The sequence below is a fragment of the Propithecus coquereli genome, unplaced genomic scaffold (assembly GCF_000956105.1).
Source record: "Propithecus coquereli isolate 6110/MARCELLA unplaced genomic scaffold, Pcoq_1.0 Scaffold33, whole genome shotgun sequence".
Lineage (NCBI taxonomy): Eukaryota > Metazoa > Chordata > Mammalia > Primates > Indriidae > Propithecus > Propithecus coquereli.
Window position 1 is genome coordinate 1,285,010 of NW_012148952.1, and position 10,784 is coordinate 1,295,793.

General features: G+C 34.9%; 1 pseudogene; it reads right to left on the reverse strand.

Moving 5' to 3' along the window:
- Positions 1 to 9,328: 9,328 nt before the first annotated feature.
- LOC105815372 lies at positions 9,329 to 10,471 on the reverse strand (annotated as a pseudogene).
- Positions 10,472 to 10,784: the final 313 nt, after the last annotated feature.

Genomic DNA, 10,784 nt, shown 5'->3' on the forward strand with positions numbered 1-10,784 from the left:
GTAGCTTTATGCACTAATCTGTGTAAAAATTTTTATTGCTTTATAAGATTTTTATCAAACAAATTTTAAACTTAACCAAAAAAAATTATAAAGTGTCAATGGAAATGTATATACCTCAATTGTCCATTATTTTAAACCTTTTCATATATGGTTAAATAAAAAAGTGATCAATCTCCATAGAAAATACATTGATTTATATCAACACCAACAATGTTTAAGAGGTCCTGTTCCCACATACCCTTGATGAATATAATGTATTATCAAACTTTTTGACTTTTGCTAATCTTAGAGATGAAAAATTATTACTCATGGTCATTTTAATTTCAATTTTCCCTACTATTAATGAGGCTGAGAGTATGGGCCACAGGTTTAAGATCCATTTATATTTGTTTTCTGTGGGTCATCTTTTCATACCTTTTGCCCTTTTCTTTTTTAGAGGAGAGATTTTCATGCTGTAAAGGTATCAGCCTATTGGCTATGAATGAATTGCAAATATATTTTTCTATAGTTTGTTTTTAGTGTTTTTTCATGCTTTTTTTTCTTTTTAAAATCTTGTGTAGTCAATTGTATCTTTTTTATTTCTGGTTTCAGGATTATAATTAAAAATATATTTTGACATCAACATTAGAATATTTTTCTCTTAAGTTTTCTTCTAGTGCTTTTATGGCTTTATTATTTTACATTTATATCTTTGCTATTTCTTGAAATCTTATGGTATGAGGCAGATTGGAAAACTATAGCTCTTGGGCCAAATAGGGTTCACAATAAGCCAAATCCAGTCTTGCTAAATAGTTTACATATTGTTGATGGCTGCTTTCACGCTACAATGGCAGAGTTGAATAGGGTGACAGAGACCTGCAAACCCAAAAATTTTTACTATCTGGTCTTTTACAAAAAAGTTGGCTGACTCCTAAGATATGTAACACTAATACGATGTTATCTCTTTAAAAATGTTAAACACTATTTATTTATGTCACTTTTTATCCACTGATTTGAAAGCTGGCTTTATAATGTACTAAATCGTTAAAGATCTTTAGAAATGGAAGGCAAACAAGTCTATAGATAAGCCCTAAATTTCAGAAAGACAGGTTAAATAGATCCCTTGAATTCTCTTATGTGAATGAGTCTCAGGTATTTCCTTCCGGGGAGGGACTCAGGTCTGAGTTCTAAGAGGATATCATCAAATTCATGGGTTTTTTTTATTTGTCTTTTCTTATATTAGGCAGTTCCCAAATGTTTATATGAAAAAAGTCATATTTTCCCTCATCCTATAATTTATCAATAGGGGAGTGTTGGATGTATGTGCAGCACAGACACAAAGCTGGAAGTTTTGTCTCTCATATAAGATCTATTTAGTTTAACTCATATCATCATTGGTATTATCTTGCCAATATTTGACCTACTTCCTCTTCTACATGAATTAGAGAAAAGAGATATATGTCTTTTTATTTTTAATTCCCTAAAATATTTTAGTAAAATACATTTTAGTGCTTCTGTGAATTTTATGATAAATTCACAAAGAACTCATTCATCTGTGCTACAATCCTTACCAGCTGGGGAAATAAATGACTAAATGATGTCCAGATATCCACTAAATGCCCAACATGAAGAGAAAATGGAAGATTGGTAAGCTGACACTCTAAGGAACAGAAAGAAGACTCAATATGGCAAGTGAACTTTAGTTCTTTAAAGGAACAGTTAAATCTCTGTCGTTTTCAGATAGCCTAGGAAGTTTTAAGTGGCCGCTCATTGTGAGGAACTCATTTCGAGTATGTTTGAAAGACAGAACATCTGAACGTGCGGTGGCCTTTCCACCTCTCAGGAACTTTGATTGGACCCTGACTGCGAAGGAGAATGCGGAGAACTGAGTCACCAGCACAGCTTCTATAGCTCCCTGGGGTCCTTTGGAAAAGACTCATCCAAACTCAGTCTAGGATGAGTTAGAATAGTGACTCCTCAAGGCAGGGGTCTGAGATAAACGACCTCCGAAGTCCTCGCTCAGCCTCACGGGTCTTTGATTTTGAACCGAGTAAGTGCAAGCCGATTTTAACTAGGTCATCCAAAGAGCTCATATCCTGGCATGTAGTTGGCAGTCACAAAATAATATGGCGCAGAGAAAGAGAGAAAGCCAGAGAGGGAAAGAGTAAGTGAGAGAGAGAGCTAACAATGGACTTTTTTTTAAAAGCAAAGCTTTCTACATATTTTCGTTTTTCTCAAAGATTCTATATTTTTCATCTTCTAGGAAGCTCTTTCTGTGCATAATAACATGGATGACCATGAGCTTGAGAATGAAATTATATTAATATGTGACTGGTCATGGCACACATGGTTATAAAACTATTGTGGAAAAAATGACGCTCTGCCTGTCTGTATAATTGGTTGGTGAGGTCAGGCGGCATTTGCATTGTTTTTACCTTTTGGGCCAAATACTGTACATTGCCACCTAGAATTATATCATGTTATTCTTAATCAAGTGGGTTTAATTAACTCTGGGACCTTAGTGACTGGCAAGCTCTCAATCTTTTAACTCCTAGATTAGTTTTGCAGCTGTTTGTTTATTTCACCTTCATCTAACCCTCATGATTCACCAACATCTTTAATGTAGAAGAAAAGCCAGATACTGCTATAGGTTATTAATAACTTTGCAACCTCTGTAACCTATAAAATTTGCTTCTTTAATAGTTTACATAATCTCATGAAATCTTTAAGTTATAAGGGACCTTTGTGAACATCTAATTCAATGCTTTCATTTTAAAAATGAGGAAATTGAGATTTTTCTGTGTCAGGTTTCTCATCTTGTGTACAAAAGCCATTGCCTTTTGCTTAACAATAAAATGTACTTTTTACCTTTATTTCCAATGAATTATTTTTATGAATATAGTTTTTTATCAAAGCAGAAGATTAGGGCATTTTTGCTTTCATAAATGTTCTTCATACAAGACAAAGATGTTCATCTTAAACCACTATGGAGAAATATTTGAGATGATTATTTTGGCTGTAGAAATAATTTCGGTAGGATACATCTATTCTGTGTTTTCATTTCCTCCTTGTTATGCATCAGTAAAAGAGTTACTGGAATTGGGCTATCTTCTGAGGTTTTTCCTGAAAGAGAGCAAAACTCAGTATAAAGCTCCTTTCGTAGCCTAATTAGCACACTCATTTAAAGAGTCACAGGCTCTAGATCATGTGTTTTCTCAACACTTCACTTAGATGAATCTTCCAGGCACACCCCTAATTTGAGTACCATGGCTGACTCCTGGCTTTTTCTTCCTTGGGCACCTGCACCATTTGCCTCAATGCATATGTGTGTGTGATGGATGGGTTGGGAGAATGTCCCTCTACATGGCTGTTGTAAAAAATATGCTATGTTGAATCAAATTCAAGCAAACCACTAAACACACAAATGAATTGATTTAACTACAAAGTAGAGAATTTTAAAAAATTTTTCTTCTAAAGTGGTCTAGAGACAAGAAAGCATAGTAGTTTTGTTCTTTTGTTTCTGTTTTTCCAGATGTACACAAATTATTTTAAAAAGTTGGGGATTGTGCAATTTGATAAATTAAATAAAGTATAAGCAAAACAATTATTATAATAAATCATAATTAAACTATGGCTTAATATAACATTTTCTTAAAAAAACTTACAAATAAGTCTTCTTTATTCATTATGATTACTCTGGTTAGACCTTGTGATTTTCACTGGTTTTCTCACTATAACATACAGTTGGGAGTAGCAAAATTGTTTCTGAATCTACATATGAAGGATGTTATTAACTCAGTCTGGTCATCAGATCAAATATTCTAAATTAGAAGAGATTTTTGGTATATCATGAGTCTACTGCTCATACCCCTAATATCATTTCTACGAATTCTAAGTCCCATTAGTTTAGGATGGTGAAAAATAGCAAAACTGAAAAAAGATTGATTGTTCCTTAAAGAGGGGCAGTTATAAATCCACTCAGAACATTAGAATAAGGAGCTTATGTCTACAGCCTTTGAGATTAGTAAATTCCATTTAAATGACCTTGAATGTTTTTAAAGAAGATATTTTGTTCTAACCAAATTTATTGCCGTTGGCAAATTTTAAGTGGAGATTATGTTACTCATGTGGAGACTATTTTGACCAATAAAAAAGCCAAGTTTTCTCTTGAATGAAATAACAGAAATTTTGTATCTATCCAACAGATATTTTATTTTTTAGATTTTTTTCCTCATAAGTGCCAAAGACATGCTGTTTCATGTTTCGTATCTCTGTAATAACCAACGAATACATGCTCACAGAGAAAGTCATTTTCCCACAGAATCTAAAGATCCCTAAAGAAACATCTCGTGGGTGTAGTGAAATTGCCAACAGAAACCAAAATCATTTTGTTATTATATTAATTATAAAATGCAATAGAAAGCTCAAGCATTTGAATATTCAAAGTGAATCATTACCATGTGTCTAGGCAGCACATTTGGCAAATGCTGAAAAATTGAACACTGAGGATTTGTGATAAACCACTGTCACAGCAAAGCTGCTGGAATTAATGTTTTAATTCCTGCTTGAGAATATAAAGTCATTGCTTATCATGCTGGCCAGGCAGACTTGTTGAGTGTTTCTGTTTCTGAACTCTTTCCTTGACATTTTAAAAGCTATTCCAACATAACGATATAGAGTTTATCCTTCTACTATTGATTACATATTTAAGCAGTGAGAAGAACTTTTAGGATGGATGATTAATACTCATCAATTCACATCAAACAATTTGAGTGTGAAGAAACCACACAAAATAGCTTAGATAAATGGAAAAGAAACTTGCACAAATAAATAGAAACAAATTTTTAGGGTGCTTATATTGTTACTCAAAAACACAATATTCTGAAAGCGTGGACATAGACATCTATATTTTGTAAATGCTTTGCTTTCTCCTCCTGAGTGATAACACCTGGAGAATGAATCCTGTCTCATTCCACAAAAGACACTGTTCAGCTCATGTGCATTACAACTTACTATGTACCAGGCCCTCTGCTAGGCACTCAGGATAAAATGATGAGTAAACGAGTAAACATAATCCTCAAGGCGGTTACACTTTAACTCAATTGACATGCAATGAGACCGATTTCAATGAAAAATAGCACAATACAAACATCAGTGGTTTTCCCTGATGAGTAAAATTTGAGGGGCTGTCAATATTGGTAGTATTACAGCTTACACAGACTCTGCGAAGAAATGGGACTGTGCCTCATTTGTCTTTGAATCCTGCCTACCTAGCCAGAGGTACTAGAAGATGTTTGTTGAACTAAAGAAAATGAAAGCATAATGAAAAATAGGTGCTGGTTTTTTTTTTGCCATAATAAATATGAAATCTTTTAAGAAAAAAGTTATACATATTTGACTAATTAGCTTCCACGGGATTTCCTAGAACCCAGTATTATTTTTGTAAAGTCAAAGCCAGAGGTAAGAATATCGAATCATCATTCAAATGCAGTTGAAGGAACACATGACACAGGTTCAGAAAAATCACGGCTCAATCTAAAGTCATTAAAAAATTGATTTCTCTAGCACTGTTGGTTTCACTTATTTTTTAAATCTGGAAAAACTAGTTTTCATCTTACTTCATTGCTTAGGTCTCCAACATGGTGGCGGATCTTGCTTTCCAGAATTAGCAGTCAGGCAAAGAACCATTTCAAATAGCTTGTAAATGTTGCAAGAATTTGCTGTTCTTGGATAAAATTTGAATGCTTTGATTCATCCTCATTAATTAAAACATGCAAGAGTGCTGTATGGGAGACACACATTCTCAGTAGGAGAAACAACAGAAATTAATTTACATCAGAATGAAGCCCTCTGGGCTCAGGAATCAAAACACCTCAGTTCATTTTGCTGTTAATCTAGGAAAACAACACTTGAAGATATATGTTTAGTTGAGATTACTGGCAAGAAAGTATCTTTTGTCATTTCCTCTTACTTTTTCTTAGAGAGAGAAGCAGAAAAGCATAATCTATAATTACAATTACAATTTTCTTTTTATCCACTCCTCAACTGCTTTCTTATGTCATTATTACCTTAAAACATAACAGCCTTTGCAGATCCCTGAGGCATTTTCTTTTTCTTACTTGACAAAGTATTTATCATTGGTTCTGGTGCTCAAATGCTACACAAATTAGTAAAATGGTAGCAGTCATTACAATTAGGTTTTAATAGTCATTAAAAAAATTAATTTTATGCAAAACAATGATACTTTTCTAAATGTAGTAATGAAAGGTGAGAGAATTAGGAATGAACATGAAATTTTCTCTATTGCTTTATGAAAAATGAAATGTTGGATTTTGATTGTTAACAATTAATTAAGCAATTCATGTGATTCTTCCCCAAGTCCCTTGTTCTTGAATAGATGTCTATTGTTGAGAATAGATGAGATGGACAATGTAAAGCACAAACTTGGCACCATATAAGTGGGCAGTAAACAATTATTCTTTTACAGTTCTTTCTCTTCAATTCCGTCCACTTAATGAGAACAATTATTCATTCATCCATTTAGTTAATATTTATTGACATCACTTATGTGTCAAATACCCTGCTATGTCCTTCAGATTCAACAGTGAGCAAAAGGGAATTTCTCATCGTATCTTCCAAGCAAATTGATATTCACACCGTGAAAAGAAGAAACACGTGATGTTGAAGCTTAATGGATTCTGATACATTTTCGTATTTGTACTATTTCTCAATGCTGACACAAAATACCAAAATTGTTTTGGGGATGTATATCAACGAAAACCATTTGTTTATGTTATTTAAAGAAAATATTTCATTACATTTTTTTACTTTATTCCTGACCATTTGAGAAGTGTAATCATTTGGGAACAACATATTACGAAGTATATTGCTGCTACTGAATAGCTCTGTGGGTTAATTATTCCAGGTACAGATATCCATTAAGGGGTCAAAAAGACTTATTAAAAATATAATGTTACAAATGAAAGAGGCCCCAGATAACACTTGTCCAGATATCAATAGGGGTCTCAAATATTTGAGGTGAGTATCCCTTGTGATCAAGCCAATTGTTAACATGGACAAACAAAACTACTGGCTACACCGCTTATTCTTTTTTATTTTAATTAGTCATTAGTTCTGAAAAAGAGATTATTGCTGTCTGTAATTGCCTCCATCTTTACAGATTTTCCATAGATAAATTCATTTTTGCACTCCTGTCAAATCAAATATATACCAGAATATCTATATGAGTATGCTATATGTCAATCAGTATTTCATAAACTTCTTAATCAGAGCTGTTTTTTTTTTAAATATTGAAACATATTTTTAAAAACACAAGTTTTTGATGATTTTTTAAATGTTTGATTTTTCAAAATGTCAGATTTTAAGCCAACTTGTTCTCAGGAATGAAGTCCTAGGAATCCCTGTTAAAGTAAAATATTTTTACTGTTCTATTCACAGATCTGCCACTGTTCCCATAGTAACTAATTCTTTGATGAGTAAGGAAACAGGGAGACTAGTTAGTTATTGACAAATCTGACTCAATGGTATTTAATAAATATTCACTCATATCTAGGAGGAGATAGTGAAAGGGTAGGTTTTTATCAGGGACTATAAATATATTGATCAGTAGTCCAGAACAGGGAAACAAATGATTGAGTGAAGTGTACTTTTGCCCTGTACCTGAATTTCTACTAGATAACTTTTCTGGTGTCAGAAAAAGTTATGGTTTTGATTTGAATAAGGAGAAAAATTTATAGAGTATCTTCTGCAGAAATCTTTAGAATCTTGATAAAGCCTAGGAAAACTTCAACTTATTGGTACAATTTTACGAGTACTCATCTTATGCTCGGAATGTGAATTAATGATTTTATGACTCTATATCAACATTTGACTCTTTAATAAGACTAGAACCTTTAGAGGAGTAAGCCTATTAAATAGTCATATACTTATTAATTTGTTGAAAAACCAGATGGATAATTGTCATACATAATTTATAAAGATGTCTAATAACAACAAAACAAAATAAAATAAAGTCTATTGCTTCTGAAGTTTGCCTTTCTTAAAGATAGTCTGATGTCTATAAATGTCTAGAAGTCCTTGCATCTATCTCTTGTGATCCTGTTTGTTCATAGCACTTCTTTTTCCTTAGAATTAGGAACAGGAAACATAACATTTTAAAATATTTACTGTCTAACTCTTAACCCTAACTCCCCTACAGACTTTATTTTTTGCCCACTATTAGCATCTGGTTTCTACTTTTAAAGAGGGGTACTTTTCAATTTTATCAATTTAATTACATAATTATAAATTATCTGAGCATAAGTTCTTTGTTTATATTTTCAGAATAACCTGTTCTATAATTATTTGTGTAAAGTTCCATTTCTCCAGTAGACTCTGAGCTCCAAGTAGTAACTACGTACGCTGTGCATAGCCTGGTTCTCAAGGAAGGTCAATGAATGTAAACTTGCGAATGACTAACCACAGATTTTATTTTATAAAATATATATTTTTAGCAAAGCAATAAAATGAACTTCATTTCATTTTGGTAATTATATAACTTTTCAAAAAATTATTTGGAATATGTCATTATTTATAAAATGCAGTGGCAAGTTTATATCACCCTATCTAAAGATATGGAGATAGACTACATTAGTGAACCCAAGTCTTTGAATTTCACTAAATAAATTAAAAAGTAATCTAGGGAACTAGAAGCTAATGAAGTTGCTGCATGTGTGTGGATATATTTATTATATATATTTATATTTGTACATACCTAATAAAAAAAGACATTTTAACACCAAAACGTTAGGAAGAATCTAGTAAAGCACCGGACTTTAATTTTGACAAATTGAAGTTCATGTAAATCTCACTAAGTTTTATGGTTACGGGGACTGATAAAAATTTTATAAAGAAATTGAAATTGAAATATGAGTACCTACACATTTTAGCCTTCTATTAAGGAAAGTAAATTTCTACATATTTTATAAACTACATTTTTAAAATTTTATACCATAAGTGATAGCCTTGGCCAGGGTCAACAGTCATATTTTATATTAAATAATATCTTTCAAGATAGCAATCAACTAATTTCACATTAATTGTTTCTTTACTTATAATCCTTTTTACAATATCTGTAAAAGTTGATAATATGTGAGGATAATAATGAGCTGCAAAGTTTTGGTTCCATTATTCTTTTTTTTTTTTTTTGAAGGTTCCAAAACCTTTTAATGGAAGCTGTTTCTTCCGACTGCATTAACTATACCACAGGGCAGACTGCGCTTTGCTAGGCCATTTCTTCTACTGTGTGATTTTCGGATCGTTTACTTCTCCGCACCCCCCACTCCCCAATTTTAAAGCTACGTGGAGTCCACGCGAGTCCGGCGGACCAGAGCTGCTTCGTCGCCGTGCTGCAGCGGAGCGGAGGGCGGCCCGTTCACTGCAGCCAGATCCACTTGTCGCCCACGTCGGCATTGTACCCAGGCTGGTACTTGCGGCCTGGCAGCTCTCGGAATTTATTGAAGACGCGGTCACTCTGGTGAGCGCCAATTGTGATTTCCGGAAGATAGATGGGGATGGTTGCGTAATTCAGCACCTCCAACTTTTTCTGAACCAGCATTCGCAGGTAGTGAAAATGGAGATCGCCTGGTCCAGCCACGGCCCTTTGTCGTACTTGAGATATTCAATACCCTCCACCACCTTTGATGCGTCTGGAGCTTCCCGCGCGCTGTACTGTAACACCTCACACTTCTCACTCATCTCAGGGAGGAAGATTTTCTTACGGGCGTTCTCGATGTCCTGAAGATAGGCAGAGGTGACCTTCATTTCGTGCGGGTTTCCTTTCTTCTGAATCCGACTCTGGAACAGGCACGTCGATGTAGATCACCACGTGGGGAGGCCGGTATTCGCAGATGGTGACCTTCTTCACCTCGTTGTAGTGGTCCCCACACTGCTTCCGGATGAATCCCTGGTTGTACATGGCCTCTAGGAAAACGAAGTCACTGCAGATGGAGCGCCGCAGCGCCACCCCTTGTCCTGTGCTTAGCAGGTGTTCCAAGGCGTCCGCGTACTGTAGGAGGCGACTGGCATACAACCTGGACTGCGGGCGCTAACTGTTGCCGCCGTTACTTGTCGGATCATCATAAAATTTCTCCAAACTACAGTTGCCACTGAACTCTACGTCAAGGGGTTTTCCATCTCCTGTCGTGCTGTCTGCATAATGTATCCCTGCTTCGGGGAAATGCTTTAAGCCTAGTTTCTCTGCTATTTCTTTTGCAAGCTTGCCTTTTCCAGAACATATGTTGCCATCTACGGTTATCACCTTGCTGTACTGCGTCAGTTTTTTGGTGGTTTTTTCACCAAGCGTGAACGCCAAAGGCCCGTACTGCAGCTTGCACTGTACGCTGGTATGAATCCTTCCCACCCGCTGGGCGCCGGTCACCAGGACCCGCCAAGATGCCGCGGCCACTCTGAGGAGCCTCAAGGCCATCGCTGCACGGTCCTATTATTCTTTACTATATCAAAACCTCTTCGTTTGTCACTGTCATGCAAGGAGCCTTAAATTCATGATCAGGGAAATTGGCACACAGGGATTCGGGGGTGTCTTTCTCCGTCAGACTCATGGGCAAATAACACATGAGCAGCCTAGTACAAAAGTTAAATATATGGGCACTCGGATCTGCTAATTGGATTTATTACCTAACTCAGCCATTTTGTATCATAATCTTTAAAATGGGAATAATATTACTCATAGGTGGGGTCAAATGAGAATTCAATGACCTAATGTATGAGAAAGTCGTAGAAAACTT